The following is a 17,133-nucleotide window of genomic DNA, read 5'->3' as shown; positions in this document are numbered from 1 at the left end:
TCAAACCAGCTGTGCTGTAAGTGTGCTTCGTTCGTCCGCAAGGGGAGCATGTGCCGCTGGCTTCCACCATGTCTCGCTCACTGGTATTGTCAACCCGTCTGCTGCGCGATGTTACGGAATAGAGATGACATAAATTTAGCCAATACTTCAGATATGGCACTACTACGTGCGATCAGTGCGCAAGCTCTCGAGGTAGCTACCCAATGCTGAAAAATTGAGCCGAGCACCCTGCTTCTTAAATAATATATTCTGCCCGTGGTACCCTACCAAGCACCGCCAGTTCACCGGTAGCCAACACAGCCGCGTCCGCCGCGTCGGCGTCATCGAGAAGAGCCAGCCGTCGTCGATGTAGTACATAGGCCAGGTACGACGCGGGAGCCAAGGAAGTGATGTCGTCGTCTGCGCGTCTACATCGAGAGGTGCCCATAGCTGAACGAGTCGATCGTCGTCGCCAACTAGGATGCCGGAGCCATCAGGGGACAGCCGCACAGTGCTGCTCCAGGTACCTGGGTTGAGAACGAGGAGACAAGCGCCCGTGTTGATGTCCCAGAGTCGCATGGTGTCGTCCCTCGAGGAGGAAATGACGACGTCCCCACCAGGAGAAAAGGCGACCGACGATACCCAGCCCGTGTGCCCCTCGAACGACTGGAGCAACTCCCCTTCCTCTGCACTTCACATATGAATGCAATCATCATCACCTCCCGACACGACGCGCTCTCCGTTCGGAGAGAAGGCGACTGAGCGCACCCGATCGCCATGTCCGCTACACGTCGCAACACGCGCTCCGGTGGCGACCTCCCAAATCATCACAGTCCTATCGGCGGAGCCTGTTGCGATGCGTCTGCCGTCGAGGGAGAAGGCGACGGAGAGAATATGGTCACTGTGTCCGACAAACTCGCGGATGAGTTTGCCCGTCGCGACATCCCCGAGACAAGCGGTGTGCTCTCCAAAGCTGCTGACTGCGAAGATGGTCCCTATGACCAGATATCGGCTGTCTGTTGAGAACATGATCGGCGACGACAGGCCACCGAAGCAGTGCGACATGTAGCTCAACACGCCGCTCCACATGAGCGTGCTCCGAATAGAAAGGATCCAGGGCGTATCGCGTAGATCACCTTTCCATCGGGCCTGCAGTGACCCAGAAGCAGCATCCCACAGTGTCACCTCGCCATTTTTCCCTTCTGACGCTGTAAGAATCACCGCATCGTCTGGTGAGAACGCCACGTAGTGGACACATTCTGAGGGTAAGGATAGAGGCTTGTATGCCCAGTCCCATATATCGGTCTTGTACACTTCGATCGAATTATTGTTGCGCGTCAGCAGCGCACGACTTCCGTTATGAGAGAAGACGGTCAAGTGACAGTCCACCGGCTCGTTGCTAGACGGAGTGGATGACCTGAGAGTATTCCCGTGCTGCGGCATGTTGACTGCGTCCTGCGTCGCGTTCCACAGTCGGACGGTGCCATCGTACGAGCAAGATGCGATGCGAGTCCCGTCTCTGTTATAGGCGACACAGGTGACAACGTCGGTGTGACCGGCGAACGATTGTCGAATCTCGCCACGAGCAAGGTCTAAGACGACGATAGATTTCCCTGATCCACATGCAAACTTGTCTCCGGCTGGGAAGAAGCTGGGACTGCAGATGGACAGGGATGGCCGGAGGTCATAGAGGCGCTCGGCGGTCTTGACATCCCAGACGGACACCTTCCCCGCCTCCGATGGGGCAGTCAGAACTTTGAAGCTGTCTGGTGTGAAGGCAACGGAATAGGATAACTCTTCGCGTTTCCGCTTCAATAAGACACGGGATGTGTACGCGGCCTCCATGCTCCACAGGCAGACTAGGTCATCTGCACACGACGCCATCCGAAGGCCATCTGGGGACACGGCGATGGATCTGATAAAGTCTTGGTGCTAGGTCAAGGTTGCTAAACAGGATCCGGTCTCGGCATCCCAGATCTTGATGGAATGGTCCCAGGAGCCAGACACGATGCGCCTGCCGTCGGGCGTGAAAACTGCGCGCGGAACCCAATTCGTATGCCCTTCCAAAGTGCGGAGAAGCATGCCGGACACGGCGTCCCAGATCTTGGCTGTGTGGTCACCGGCAGCGGAGGCAATGCGAGCACCGTCCGGAGAATACTTGACAGACCAGACCGAGCCGGAATGGCCGGGGAAGACGAGAACCAGGGCGCACGTAAGCGCGTCCCAAATTCGTATCTTGCCGTCCTCGCCCGAAGAGACGATCATTCTGCCGTCAGGGGAAAAGTCGATAGTCCAGACCCATTCGCCTTCGTGTGCGATGACTGTGCCCAAGCAAGTGTCCCAAGAGTCTGCCGCGCCCCCAACAACTTTGACCGAGCTCTCCGCGAGACATTCGTGTGCGTAGATCTGCCCAAGCGTCGTCTTCTTCGGAACCAGTGACAGGATCAAATAGTACAACTGCAGCGCTGAACCACTGATTGCAGGAAAGTAGCCAACAATCAGCCGCTCGCAGTCGTTCAACAGGAGCACAGTCCTCCTGGCTCGCTCATCATCCACGTCCTACTTGACAGTTTAGACACTGCAGCACTTGGAAATCCCGAGAGTTGATCGCACTCACCCTAAGCTTCCGCTGCGACTCGCTCAGCCCAGAGATTGCATCTCTGAGCACTCCAAGTAGGCTGTATGCCTCGACCCAGTGTATCAGGTCCTTCTGCCCAAATTCCAACAGCCCATCCAGGATCTCGTCCGAGACCTCGCCGCCCACCAAATGAGTGTACCAGTGCCGACTCGAGTATCTCAAGTGTGGCGGGATCGCCTTCTCCACACGCATAGCTAGGTCATCGACCTCGATGTTGAGCACAGACGGGTCCCGGATATCGCAAATGTCTCGCTTGAGTTCTTTCAGTGCCCCGAGGCATCCACGGAGTAGCAGTGTGTGTTGCGCCTGCGAGTTGATGACAAATGACCGGCTCGTGCAGCGATCCGAGTCGAGCAGGAATTCGGCAAAGGTAGGATGGATGATGCGGATGTTGGACTCAGACTCCCCAGAGGATGGAACGACGAGGACGGAGTGCAGTCCTAGAAGGGACGTGTACGCTGTGTCAGAAGTGAGCCCGGTTAGACGCGCGAGGCTGGCAGTGGGGAGGGGATCTTGGGCCACGACGATCGAGCCGAGCACTGACTTGATACGTCCCGACAGGCCCTTCGAGATATCGGGAAATGCAGTGTCGAGCACCTGCAGATACAGCCGATCGAGCAGCTGATGAGATCCCGCGGCAGACATAAGCATCTTGAGCTGTCCCATGGGGTCGTCGTAGCTCGGATCTTCGATGAACTTGACCACGGTCGCAGCAAAGATGAACAGCCCATTGGCCATTTTGCTCAGCTTCTCTATGTCCGCCTTCTCAGGCCACGACTCTGGCAGATTGAATCGCCTTCTAATATCGGATAGGGTTGCAGTAAAGTAGCGGGTGATGTCCACGGTGACAAGCGGTAATGGGATCTCATGCAGGACCAGTTTCCCAAACGCATTGCGATAGTCGGGAGTGTCGAAGCTGCTGACAATGTGCCGCTCGGGGCGACTGGTGACAAAGAATCGGAGGGGGTGGAGATTTTCTGCGTGCTTCAGGAGAGTGGACAGCACCGCAGACGTAACTTGGGAGTCTCGACATTTGTCAAGCGCATCGATTACTACGACGCATGGTGGAAAGCTATCGCGGAGCTGGGTCAGCGGCTGCAATATCAGCTCCTCGAATTGGCGAGTGACGCTGGAGTATACAATCAGAGGGTCCTTCTGGAGTACCTGTGCGACCAGGTCCTTGTGAGGTCGGTGGAACAGTCCGAGTTGGTACGCGATTGTCGTGAATATCATCAAGGGATTACTGCAGTCGGTGTTATGACAGAGGTTTCTTAGCAAGCCTGAGGCTTGTCTGATCGCCTTATCCGCAGATGAGGTTAGAGCAGAATAAAGAAACGTGAATATACGAAAGAGCTGAAAGCTGAAGTTGTACTGTACATGCGCGGGGTATATATACTACTGCTCAGCCTAACCTAAGGACTAGTCTACTAGTCAAAGGGACTGCGGGTGAGTCAGTGGAGCTGCGCTCTATGAGTCGACGATGGCTGTACTACTAAACTAGAGTCAGAGACGAAAAAGGAAATGATATCCCACGCCACCATGCCCATCATAACATTACCCCCCAATCTATCTTCGAGCAACGGTCAAAATTAGTTCAGGGCCAAGATCTCCTCTTGAACTCGCGCGACAGTGTCCTCGAGGGCTTTCTTGATGACTAGGAGCGGTTTGGACTGTCTGCTGCGGCGGCGGCATTCGCGCTTGAGCTGCCTCTTCGAAACCTTTGCAGGAGTCGTCCAATCCGAGAGCGCGCTCGGAGATGTCCAGCTGGGATCGACGATATCGAGGAATTTGGAGGTGAAGTGGACCGACTTCTTGGTGGCGACGTGGCTGTCGGACTCATACGATGGGGGAGACGGTGTGCTCGCCGAAGGGGATGGCTGTTCTCGAAACCCCCGAAAGGACTGGCTGGCCGATAGAAAGGACTGGCTGGATGATGACGAGGTGATGCGTTCGGAGAGGGGTCGAGAGTAGGTTGGCGTCGGGTTGGGCATGGGTTCGAAGTCATTGAATAGATAGGCGAAATGGATCGAGGGCCCGAATTGATAGCGATGGGCTGTGTTGACGATGCGGGCTGCCGATGGGTGCATTTCTGAGTAGTTGGCGAAATCTCTCCATGCCTCTAGATGCTCTGTGTCTGTCCTCCCAATTTGCGTCCTGAGCCTACCGAGGCCTTCGTCGTTGATGTGCACCAGGTTTGCAGCGTCGCGATGAGTGTTGGTGAAATGTTCATTGAGCGCGTGGAAACTCGTGACAGTCCTTGCAAATATCTTTGTGGCATTGTCCTCTTCCTCGGCAAGTTGCGAGAGAAGCTCGCAGGCATTGTAGTCGTTGCGGATTTTGGTGATCCGCTGAAGGTAAGTGGTTTCGCGGTATCTTCGCTCGTTTTCTTCTGCACTGGCGCTGCTCCAGTCCCAGTGGGACTCAGAGTGCTCGTCGACGGGGATGGTGCTTTCGTGTGAGTCCGGAGTGGGTGCACGGGATGGGACGAGGTTGTTGTCAGAGACATCGGCATCGTATGCGTGCTGGGCGTTGGAGAGTTCAATGGAAGACGGGCTGCGGATGCGAATTTGCGAGGTCGATTCAGTGAGGGTGGAGATGGGGACGCGCTCGAAGATGGTGGTGAGGGTGGAAGACATTGTTTCGTAGAGAGGCGAGGCTGGTTTGGAGACTTGAAACTTGTTGTAGCTGCAACTGGGGTTGTCTTGGCTGGAGAACGAATAGGCAGATTATGCCTTCTTTTATACGCGTTCAGAATATCTTGGGCATTCTTTAGATGGGACTCGGGTTCCCAGGAGTTCTCTGCTTGTGGCTGTTCTTTCCACTTGACTAGGTATTGGACATAGCCATAGGATGTCTTGTGATTGAGTATCGCCTCGACTTCATGTTCTTCATGGCCGTCGATGATCTCTGGAGGCTGTTCTATGAAATTGGGGCCGTGCTGCTCGGTTTCATGATACGGGGTGAGAAGCGAGGCGTGGAAGACATCATGAAGTTTTTGCTGTCCTCGAAGATCGAGTTTGTATACCAAAGGTCCTAGAACCTCTTTGATTCTGAATGGTCCCTGACGTTTGGGTGCGAGTTTCTTGAAGGGATAACCATCTTGGAAGTTTGTCATTTCAAGCCAGACCTTCTGACCTTTCAGGAACGGTGAAAACTTCCTGTAAGCTCTTGAGGCCATGTGATGCTGTGCTTGGTCTAAGGCAGCGTGGGCCTCTTCATGTGCGCGAGTCCGTTCTAGAAGCCATTGTTGTATGGATGGAACCTTAGTCTTGGGAAAGGCTGTGGGGATGATCCTTGGGTGTGAGCCATACATGAGATAAAATGGCGAATGCTTTGTGGCGCTGTGTTCTCGATTGTTGAACGCCACTTCTATATCGGGAAGAAGCTGTGCCCAGCTGTGCGGATTGTTCTGGCAGAAAATTCTGATGTACGCTTCTACCTCTTGATTGGCTTGTTCCGTTTGACCGTCGGTCTGAGGATGGTATGCGGTGCTCATTCGTCCTTGTACTCCGGTTAGCTTCCACAATTCTCTCATGACTTGGGAGTCAAATTGCGGACCCCGGTCCATGAGAAAGACGTCTGGTAGTCCGAATCTTTGGTAGACATATTGATGGTAGAGTTTGGCTGTGCCTAGCGTGTCTATCTTTTCCGTGCAAGGGCAAAGAATTACCCCCTTCGTAGAATCATGGTCTACCACGACCATTTGAGCATTATATCCGTGAGACGCCGGGAGGTGTGTGATGAAGTCGCAGGTTGTGAACGCGAATGGACAGTCCCGTCGAGTAGATTTGATCGGTTGGAGAGGTGGGATAGTTGGCTGATGATTAATTTTCATTTGCTGGCATTTTGCGCAACCTCAGACGTAATTTGAGATGAAGGTTTGCATGCTTGGCCAAAAGTATTCGCATCGGATGAGTTCTCCTGTTTTCCATTGTCCAGGGTGTCCAGCTCCAGGGGAATCATGGTAGGAGGATACGATGTGGCGTCGTAGTGCTTGATTTGCTGGTATGTAGCATCGTTCCTTATAAAAGAGTAGTCCGTCTCTTTCTTCCCATTGATCCGTGTTTGACTTGAAAGGAAATGCATCTGTTTTTCCTAGTCGTGCTGATCGGACTTGTTCAGCAATGTCGTCATGTGTAAGATGTTTTTGAATGTCTTCTGCCAATTTATAATCTACGCTAGAAGTGGGCGTTTCGATTTCGATGTCGGAAATGATTGCTTCTTCGGTGAATAATGAGTCTGGTAGGAGGATTGTGGCGACGAATTTGTCTTCAGGTAGTAACACTTCTTCTGTATTGTCGAATTTCGCATCAGCTGGTGCAGAGGCTCTTGTCATGGCGTCCGCTTGGATGAGTCTGGTGCCTGCATGGTGTTCAAGTTCATAATTGAACTGGGACATGAATAGTTGCCATCTTGCTTGTCGTCTATTCAATCGTTGTGGAGATCGGAAGTATGTGAGGTTCTTGTGATCGGTGAGGATCTTTGTGGCGCTTGAGTTTCCTTCTAGGTAGTGGCGCCACGCTTCGAGCGCTCGTACTATTGCCAGTAATTCCCTATTGTAGATTTCGTAGTTGCGTTCTGCTGGGTTGAAGGATTGGGACAGGTAGGCGACCGGTAGCCAATCTCCGTTGATATCTTGTTGTCGGAGTACTGCTGCTGTTGTGAAAAGTGATGCGTCTGCTTCAATGAGGAATGGCTTTGTGGCGTCCAGCATTAATGGAAGAGGCGCTGATGTAAATCGCTGTTTCAGCGTCTCGAAGGCTTTCTGACATTTGTCTGTCCAATTGAACGGCTTGTCTTTCTTGGTGAGTTCATTGAGCGGTTTTGCAATGTCTGAATAGTGGTCGATGAAGCGTCGATAGAAATTGCCGAATCCTAGAAATCCTCGAACTTGTTTGACAGTAGTCGGTATCGGCCAGTCCAATATTCCTTTGATTTTGACTGGGTCCATGGCAACTTGGTTGTGTGATACGAGTGCTCCAAGGAATTCGACTTGCCATGCATCAAGGGTGCATTTCTCAAGTTTGAGGAAAAGATCATTGTCGCGGAGTCTTTGAAGGATTCTTCGTGTTCGCTTTCTATGTTCATCTTGATTGGATGAATGAATAAGCATGTCATCCATATATATGACTAGCCATCCTTCGTTGACCATGTCACGGAATAGGTCATTCATCATTGCTTGGAACGTTGCCGGGGAGTTGCATAGTCCAAAGAACATGACCGTTGGTTCGAATAGTCCTCTGTTCGTTTTGAAGGCTGCTTTCCATTGATCTCCATCTTTGATTCGTACGTTGTTGTATCCAGCTCGTAGATCAAGCTTAGTGAATATGCTGGATCCTTTGAGTTGATCGACGAGGTCTGAGATGAGAGGAAGTGGGTATGCGTTTTTGATAGTGCCATCGTTCAAATACCGGTAGTCTTGGCATGGCCGTAGCGTTCCGTCTTTCTTTCCTACGAAGAAGAATGGTGAAGCCATTGGTGATTTTGATGGTCGTATGTAGCCTTTTTGCATATTCTCATCGAGGAATTCGTCGAGTTTCTGTTGTTCTAATGGAGATAACGGATAGACCTTGCAATTTTTAGGGATGAAATCTGGTTTCAGGTTGATGGCATGGTCATATGGTCTTGATTCTGGAAACCGTTTGGCTGCTTGCTTTTCAAAGACGTCTTGATAGTCTTGATAAACGGTTGGTAGTTCGTTTTTTGTATTCTCCGTTGCCTGTTGTGCCATTGCCATTGCCAGGTTGATTTTTGCGTTAATCCATAAAGATGCTATGTCTTTGGCCATTTCATCTGGTTCGGTGCGCATGGTGTATGCGAAGGAGTCTCCTGGAGTGTATGCGAGGATATAGTCTCCTTCTTCACATTGTTCAGCTTGTATGATGGGTTCTGAGGCGACTATCGAGGCGATGTGTATAGACCGGTCCAGAGGTGCTCCTTTTCTGAGAAGATGTAGTATGTGTCGAGCTATTTCTTCTGGTCTGGCTTCTTGTATTGTTTTGGTGTCGGTAGACCTAAACCCTTTTGATCCTCGTTCAGTTCCTGGTAAGGTTTGGACTTGTTTGGGTTTTGCCATAGAGATTCGTTCGAGTACTAGTTGCACCACTCGATCTCCTTTGATCACTTTGTGTTCTTCGATTCCAGAGTTGATGAGGAGTATGCGGATTTCTCCTGTATAGTCCCTGTCAATTACTCCTGCTCCTACGTCGATTCCCTTGACTGCTAGTCTGCTTCTTGGTGCGATTCGTCCATAGGTTCCTTTAGGAACTTGAGCGCTTAGCCCTGTTTTGATAAGCATGTGAGATTAAGGTGGTATTATCTGGTCTTCGCTTGCATAGAGATCAAGTCCTGCGGCTTCATCTGTTCCTCTAGTGGGTATTTGTCCTCCTTCTGAGATAGTGACTGCAAATTCTGTTTCTTCTCTAAGGAGTGCTGAGTCGTTGGATGGAAGAGCGTTGATGTTTCTTCCTTCATTATCTGGTAATTCCTCGATTTCGCATTTTTGAATTCTTTTTGAGAAGTCTAGAGTGCCTTTGTTCCAGTTGATGGATGGGTTTCTTTCTTGTAACCAGTTCATGCCAAGGATGATGTCTTGTTTGCCTAATTGGGTAACTAACAACCTTTCTTTGGTAGGTTGGTTTCCCACGTTCATGTCGATTTCGACTTCGTTGCGAATAAACCCCAATTCGTTCGGGGTTCCGTCGACATGAATACTTTGATTGGTTTTTTCAAAGGTTTCTCTTGTAGTCCTAGCTCCCGGACTATTCTTCAATTGATGAATTTGCCTTGTGCTCCTGAGTCGACTAGTGCAAGAACTTTTCCAACGGTTTCTTTTGCTCTGATTTGGATGGGAATACACATCGATTTTGATTGCATATCGGCAATTAATATAGAGGAGATTGATATTCTAAGAGGTGTTGACGTTGGGGCAACCCTCAGACATGAAAATCCGGATTAGCTTCGAGATAACGGGCGAAGAGATCCTTAGCATCTTCTTGAGAGAGTTTGGTTACTTCTTTGACCAAATCTCTAGGTTCGTTGTCGAGATCGATGAGGTTGGGTTCCTCTCTGACCGTTGTAGTGCAGACATTGGTGGAATTTCCTTTATTCCATTGTCCTGATTTCTGGTTTGTCTGAGGACGGTTGCCTTGTTGCGAGCGATTGGGTTGGTATCTTCCTTGTTGGTCGCGTTGCTGGGGTTTCTTGGGCGAAGGACAATTTCTGGCAATATGTCCCTTGCCTTCGCAATTGAAGCATCGTCCTTCTCGACGTGTTTGGTCTCGGGATACGGCGTCGATGTCCATGGCATCGGGGTCACGTTCCTGAGTTCTTCCTCCTCCTCCATTTCCTCCGGAGTGAGAGGTAGTCTTGTCGATCCTTTCCCTTTGTCTTCCTCGTCTGAGCTTGTCCCATTCTATTTCTGCGTTGTCCAGCTTGAGTGCTTCTTCTTGCCATCCTTGGAGTGTGGTTGGCTTCTTTTCTCGTTGGATGAGAGTCTTTGCAAGGACGGATTTGAGTCCTCCTGTATAGGTACATTGGAGGTAGGTGTCTGTGCTTGGGTTGTTGTACTTGGCTTCTTTGACGAGTCGGTTAAATTCGACGTTGTAGTCATTGACTGAGTCGAAGTCTGACTGCATTATTCTGTCGAGTTTTACGATAGCGTCGACTTCGCTGTCCACCTTCTGAAAGGCTTTGGCAAAGTCTTCCTTGAATTTGGTCCATGTGGGCCAAGTTGTGCTGGCTTCGTATTCGTCAAACTTGGTACGACACCAGTCATGTGGCTTCTTCTCGGTGTTGTTGAGTACAAAGAGAATTTTCTTTGCATCCTTGGTTGTGTCTTTGCCTTTAAAGTAGATGTCGCAGTCTTTCAGGAAGTCTTGAATTCGCTGCGTGCCATCGAACTTCTGAGGCTTCAGAGTAGAGGCATGTTTGTTTGCTTTTTGAAGTGCCTCAATCATTTCTCGCATGAGAGTATTTGTGTCTGTCATCGTGGAGGGTGTCTGAAGTTGTCTGGTAACTTCGTATATTTCTTCCTGTCGTTCAGGTGGGATAGGTACGTCGAGATTCGGGAAGGGAATATCGAATGGTTCGAGTCTGATTTCTGGTACCTGAAGTGATCCTTGTGCTTCGGGTGTTTCGTCGTCTACTTCGATAGAGGTAGAGGTTTCTGCTCTGCTGGGTGCTCGGCTATGTCTGCGAGATTGATCGTATGGGTGTGGTGTTTGTGGTCTGGATGGTGGTACGCTGGCGGATAGTTGGGTTGCTTGTTGGGCTTGTTCTTCTCTAAGCCTGGCTTCTTCGTTAAGCCTGTCCCTTTCTCGAATGAATTCTTCTTGTGTTGGTTCGCAGAGGACGAGTCCTTGTGGTACTCGTACTGTTCCTTGATATGCGTAGTATCGGTTGGGGCAGAGTTGTTGAAAACAATGTCTCCAATGTCCTTTGTCGTATCGATGGTAGTCGTGCCTATTGTCAGGCCTAAGGTTATGTCTGTGTGCTGCTGTGGCGCAGTTGTTCACCCCAGTTGCTTGTGGAGTAGTCGTCTTGACTATTCTTCGTGGCGTAGACCTGTCTTAGGTCCGCCTTGTTGAGAAGCTTTCAGCTAATGTTATGACAGAGGTTTCTTAGCAAGCCTGAGGCTTGTCTGATCGCCTTATCCGCAGATGAGGTTAGAGCAGAATAAAGAAACGTGAATATACGAAAGAGCTGAAAGCTGAAGTTGTACTGTACATGCGCGGGGTATATATACTACTGCTCAGCCTAACCTAAGGACTAGTCTACTAGTCAAAGGGACTGCGGGTGAGTCAGTGGAGCTGCGCTCTATGAGTCGACGATGGCTGTACTACTAAACTAGAGTCAGAGACGAAAAAGGAAATGATATCCCACGCCACCATGCCCATCATAACAGTCGGTATCAGACCGAGAGCAGAAGAAGCTTGCGTCGAGCATGTCCTGCTTCTGACATCGCTCTGCGACGGTGTACGCAATTGTCGTCTTGCCGGAGCCGGCCTGGCCGTTCAACCAGGAGATATTAGGCTGATCGTGAGTAGAGTCTCGAGCAGGATCAGGATTGTTGCTAGGCGTGCGCTGGCTTAATGCCCAGGCGGAGATTCCGTCCAAGACGTCGGTACGCGTCTCTTCCAGACAGGCTGTACGTTCCGGGCCACAGTCGAATCGCGCCGACACAGCGTAAAGTGGTACCGATATACCTGGATTCGAGTGATCAAAACAGCAGATACTGCGCACCATCGTTATACATACCTTCTGGGCGGGGAAGCAGTTGGAGGCGCTGGCAGGCGTAACAATTGATCAGTGAATCGTGTATTCGCTGGGGGATACTTACCTGAACGCTGTCCTGTACGTCATCCAGCTTCTTCTTCAATTGCTGTGCATTCTCTTTGAACATACGTGCTTGATCCTGTTCGTCTGTAGTTGGTGCAGGCGTAGACAATTGAAGACTATCTATCACGTACATCCAGAGCGAACTCGATTGCCAACGTGCCTTCCACCTGAAGTCGATCAGTTGCATCAGCAGATGAGAGCGCAAGCCAGAGCATGGACATTTCTTACCATGAAACTCTGAATCGACCACGACAACCTCTGTACATAACTCGTGACCTTCTTTGCTTCTTCGTCCGCATTCAATATTCTCATCAATTTATTGCGGGACTTGAGATCCACGGCTTCGTCGTTGGTCACCTTCCAGGAGCTGTGCGAAATGATCTGCCTGGATAGGTAATACGAACAGTAAACCTACGATAGCAATCGGTCGACTCTGGCCTGCATCGGGGGCAATATGCTCGATTCGTGCAGTTCCGTACAACCCTTCACCATCGTGGTCAAATCCTTGACTTTCCTCGCGAGCTCGTCGATGTCTTTAGTGTTCCCATGCGATTTCTGGCTCCAGCCTGAGTATGCCTCTGTCAAGTGACGGCGTGCACGACACGCACCTGGATCATCGCCAACACCGCCGACAGACCGGTGACACCCTTCTGCAGACCTGGCACGCCGAGATTGCCTGCCACTTGGTTGAACACGTCTAGGGCACGTTGAAGACCGCCGATGGCAGTGTATGCGGCATCCTCGGTGTTGGTGCCTCGTAACTTCTGCTTGAGCCTGCGCATGGGTCCTGTCGCTAGCGAAGATAGTGGTAGCAGAAAGCGAGGAGAGGCTTCGTAATGCTCAGTCCACCTGTGAGAACAGACGAATAACGACACCTTTGCCGCGCTCTCGCTGGGAAGCTTTGATGAAAGAGTTGCCGCTGGCAGGGAAGTCGCAACACCCTCTACCCTGAGTCACAGTCGTGTGACAGAAAAATACGATTGTAGTTGCCACACTGGCATCTCACAAGTCGACTTCAAGGTCGCGCGACCTGTCGAGTGTGGCGAGGGGTCGTCAGTCGGCTTCTTACTGAGCCAGTCCACTACTGGGATAACGCGTAAGCAAAACCATATTGTACTCTTAATTTCGAGCACAGAAACCTATTAATTCGCAGCAATATATTGGACATACTTTCGCTGTAGCCGTATGAATGGGAGTGGAACTAGCTGAGATTGAACATCATCGCGATGTTATGCTGCGGGTAAGCGCCCCTTGCCACAAAGAGAGCTTTCCCGACTGGTCGCCGGTCTCGGAAGACGACCCCGCCGCGCGGAGCTAGACCCTCATCCCCCGATTCGGTAACCAGCGAGCTTACTATTATCCAGGAAGCAGTTGAGCTAGCCGAAGCCTGCACATACGTTCCGGCAATGCTTGATGAGATCGCTCCGCCGGCCGGATATCCAGCGCGAGCAGATTGTTCAGGCGCGCGCGGCTAGACGCAGGCTGAGCACGGTCGAGACCAAGTAATCCATAGTCGGGAGCGGTGGTGCCGGTTCGCCTCCGAGGTGGTGTGCATGGACCGACCCCAACCGAGGAGCGGTTTGGTAGCCGCGAGAGCGTCAGCTAGACGGGAGAGCCTCAGAGAACGCTAGCGACACGTTAGAGGCTGTACGACTCATATGTACTAGTAGGACTCACAAGGTGTAACAATTATTCAGAAACCTTGTTCAATCTCAGGGTAGGGGCCCGGGTCGTCAGTGTTCTGGATGTAGTCGAGCCAGCCGCCGCCGCACCGCACGCAGCGCGAAGGTGAAGCGCACATGGTGTAAAGCCACGAGCCAATGAAGCGCACGAAAGGTTGGATTGAACGAGTGGTAGAGACAGCATGCTTGTGAAACTACTGGCTCTGTGGCGCGAATCCGCGGTCACAGCTTCCGTTTTCATCCTTGATAGCCGAGATCTACTCGTGATTCCGATTCTATTCGCAGTCTTGTACCCCATCGGTAAATCGATGAAAGTGTGCGGATGAATACGAGTGAGACACACCAATGGAAAACGCCTGCTCAAGCTAAACTCGGCCCAGTTCTATCCAGCAGCACGCCTGCGACGTTCGGCATACTCTCCGCGTTCAGCTCCCGCAGTTCGCTGGGTTTCTCTTACGTGCCAACAGCCCGCGGCCGTCGCGCCACGCCGATAGATCGAGCGGTCCCCCATTCGACCCCGCACGGAATGCGCAGCTTGCTAAACGAGGCCAGTACCGTAGCACCGATGTATGAGCCACGCTTAGGACCAAGGCCTTCTACGACGATAACGAGCATCAATTGGGTTGACCACGCAGCATAGGTCTGCCTGCATTGCTTGCGAAGTGATTCTGTTCTAGGTACGTTAGGACGACATACACGTTGGACAGCAACAGATTACTCACCGTCGAGGCACTTCGCTGACCACTTTCGCAGACTGATCCATGAATGGCGATGGTTGTCCTGGCTTGTCCTCGCCTTCTTGGGACAGCAGACGCTAAGTACGCGAGCGATATCGTGGCAACTAAGGAATGGTGGGTGAGTGGACGGTAATTCGGGTAATTGGCAGCCGCTTCAGGCACGAATTCTGCGCTTTCGTCTTCGAAACCGGTGTTGCCCGATTAGATGCCCCGGCACTGCACATGTCCCACGTCCGTGTCGCGGCGATCGTGGTCGGCTGGAGCGCGCAGCCCAGCATATCGAACTCCTTGTGACGCGTGGTAGGCGGGGTTGGCGACGCTAAGCGTGAAGGCGACGTGTGCCACAAGTCCACGCGGATATTCGGTTTCAAATTAGGCTTCATGGGCCGTGGCGGGCGCCGTACAGACGAAAGGCTGCAAGCTGAATCAGCATTGTGTATATCGGCTCAGAACGCAGGAAATTACACTTATTGATCAAAACACTAGCTTGAGCACCCGCATTCGTTACGGATGCTCGCGTCAGGACTGGCGTTCTAGCCGGGCATAATCTTGTCGACCTCGGCATGGAGCCGCCGGACGACATCCCTGCGGCTTCGGAGAGCCTAGAGCGCGCGCGATAGCGGCGACGAAGAGGTGGTGACAGAGAAATCCTGTGCAGAGGGTCGCTAGTGTTATACAGATTCTAAGGCACGTCCACAGTATATACCCACAGCTGGTGACCGGCCTGCTGACAAGTCTCCACCGATGCGACGACACCCTTGAGATCCTTCTTGCACGTGGGCATCTTGGTGGGTCGACGAAATACGCGTGCCTCCTTCGTTTCTGTGCCCGGAACGCGGCCTGTAGTGGACTGGCGAGCCATTGAACTCGTTTGCCATGTTGGACGAGATGTCACGGTGACCCTTCGGGTCAAAGTGTCATTCGCGCGGTCGTGCCGCGCCGGTGATTGCATCGGAAAAGAACGACAGGTTAGGCAAGTGCAAGACGTGTCGTGGAGCAGATGGGCCATTGGTGGAGGGCAGGAATATAAACGGACTTGTGGTGGATGCGGTCGGGCTCAATCCGTTTACCTGGTCGCTCCTCCCTGCAGTTTCGTCCACAGGTCTCGACACGAAGCTGAATCCCTCGAAGTGCGCCCTCAGCTGCACAGGGTTCGAGCAACGCCAGATGAAGTCGGCCTGCTGGACTTGCCGTGCTGGCAAGGCCATCGAAGCGTACGTACAGGTCCGCACAGGTCGGACGCGACAAAGACGGCACGGTCGGTGATGTCTTGTAAAATCACGTGTCGGTTGATTTGGTGGTTTACCCTGGAGGTGGCGTGTGCGAGCTGATCCTAGCCTAAGAGCTGCGTCGTCGGGGGCTGTGAGAACATTAGCTGGGCGGAAGGGGATGTGCTGAGCATCCTGGAGGCATGTCAGCGGCTGCACGATGTATCCCTGCATGATGATACTCACAATATGTGCAGAATGTCATCAAATTATCGGTAGACCCCGGGTAGGGGCCGCCGATGCTCTTGATATTGTCGAGTCGAAAGCCTTCGTACTCTCTCGGCCCTCTCTTCCTCGACCCCGTTCCAAGACCGTATTTCTGTGCTAGCGCCCCAAGTGATCTTCTACTGGAAGCCCTGCAGATTGCGCGGCTTGCCGGTCCGTGCTCGAATCGCGGAGCAGCGAGAGCTAATGCGCACGTCGGGCTCGCCTTCGCAACGACTGCGAGTCCTGTTCAGGCTGGATCTGCATGGCTTGGGCTGAATATGCGCTGCACGGCTCAATCGATAAGACATTCTATTCCACACGTGTCAGGGATACGAGAACGTTGGACGTCGGCAAATTACTCACCGTCCAGCTGCTCCTTCGCTTGTCTCTCCTTCGCTCATTACTCTCGCAAACCCGTGCAGAATGACCACGAAGCTAGCATATCTGAGATCTATTGCGCTCTTCCTTGAGAGCTCGATCTCGCTCGCCATGGGTGGCATGGACATGAACGATTGGAGCAATGTCTTGGAACCGCATGGAGTGTGTGACCGACGAGTCCGCAGGGGCTTAGGCAAGGGGAAGGCGTGCAGGCTCAGGTTTCGTGGCATCGTCTTCGGGGGCTGCTGTTAGTACTGGGGATAAGAGCTCGTTCTCTATTCTCCCGACGCAGCCGTACTGACTCGAGGAGCCCTCAGGCCTCAGCCTGGGAGGCCAACAGCATCTTGAGTGGGTACGCAGACTTCTTGCCAGGTCGTCTTCGCCAATTGCACCGAATCTAGCCTAATAATATGTCTGCAGTGCGGTCAGAATGTGGGCTAGCCAATAGAGAAAACCAGGATACCGCTCCGTCCGGCGAGGGTTGTCGAGGCAGCTTCCGATGCTTGAACGGCACCACTTCGGCCGAGGTTGTGTCACGCAGACGTCCGCTGACCCTGTCTGCATTGAGAGCCTCGCATGCAACGGATGAGTCTGTGGATAAATGAAGCCACGCCATATGCGTGTGAGGAGAGTCTAAACCGCGTACGTAGACGTGACAATTCAGAGTCCGTGATGGGTTGTGACGATAGGGACATGATCTATGACGTCACGCGTATCTTCCCTGTTGTCGTCTGCAGCCCGCCGAAGTTCCTGTCTTCTCTCGGTCTAGAACTGCGTCCAGCCAGCATTCGACACACGTTCTCCGAAGCAGACTAGAAGGTCCAGAAATAACTCGCGCACAAGAGCCTGGTTGCAAGGTGTGTCACCTTCTCAATGTGCCAAAGCGTCGAGGACCGTCCGTTGAT

At 52.2% G+C, this 17,133-nt stretch overlaps 1 protein-coding gene across 1 annotated transcript in view; it reads right to left on the bottom strand.

The window, feature by feature from the left end:
• Window positions 1-115: 115 nt before the first annotated feature.
• PHACADRAFT_250592 (uncharacterized protein) overlaps window positions 116-17,133 on the bottom strand; it is a gene marked incomplete at its 3' end in the record, with an annotated part of 57,957 nt that continues 40,939 nt past the window's right edge. Inside the window, exon 6 of the mRNA XM_007392336.1 lies at window positions 116-162. The remainder of the gene's footprint in view (window positions 163-17,133) is intronic.

The sequence above is a fragment of the Phanerochaete carnosa genome, assembly GCF_000300595.1.
Source record: "Phanerochaete carnosa HHB-10118-sp unplaced genomic scaffold PHACAscaffold_2, whole genome shotgun sequence".
NCBI lineage: Eukaryota > Fungi > Basidiomycota > Agaricomycetes > Polyporales > Phanerochaetaceae > Phanerochaete > Phanerochaete carnosa.
Note: the sequence above shows the minus strand (reverse complement) of the source record. Positions and strands in the feature narration are given on the sequence as shown.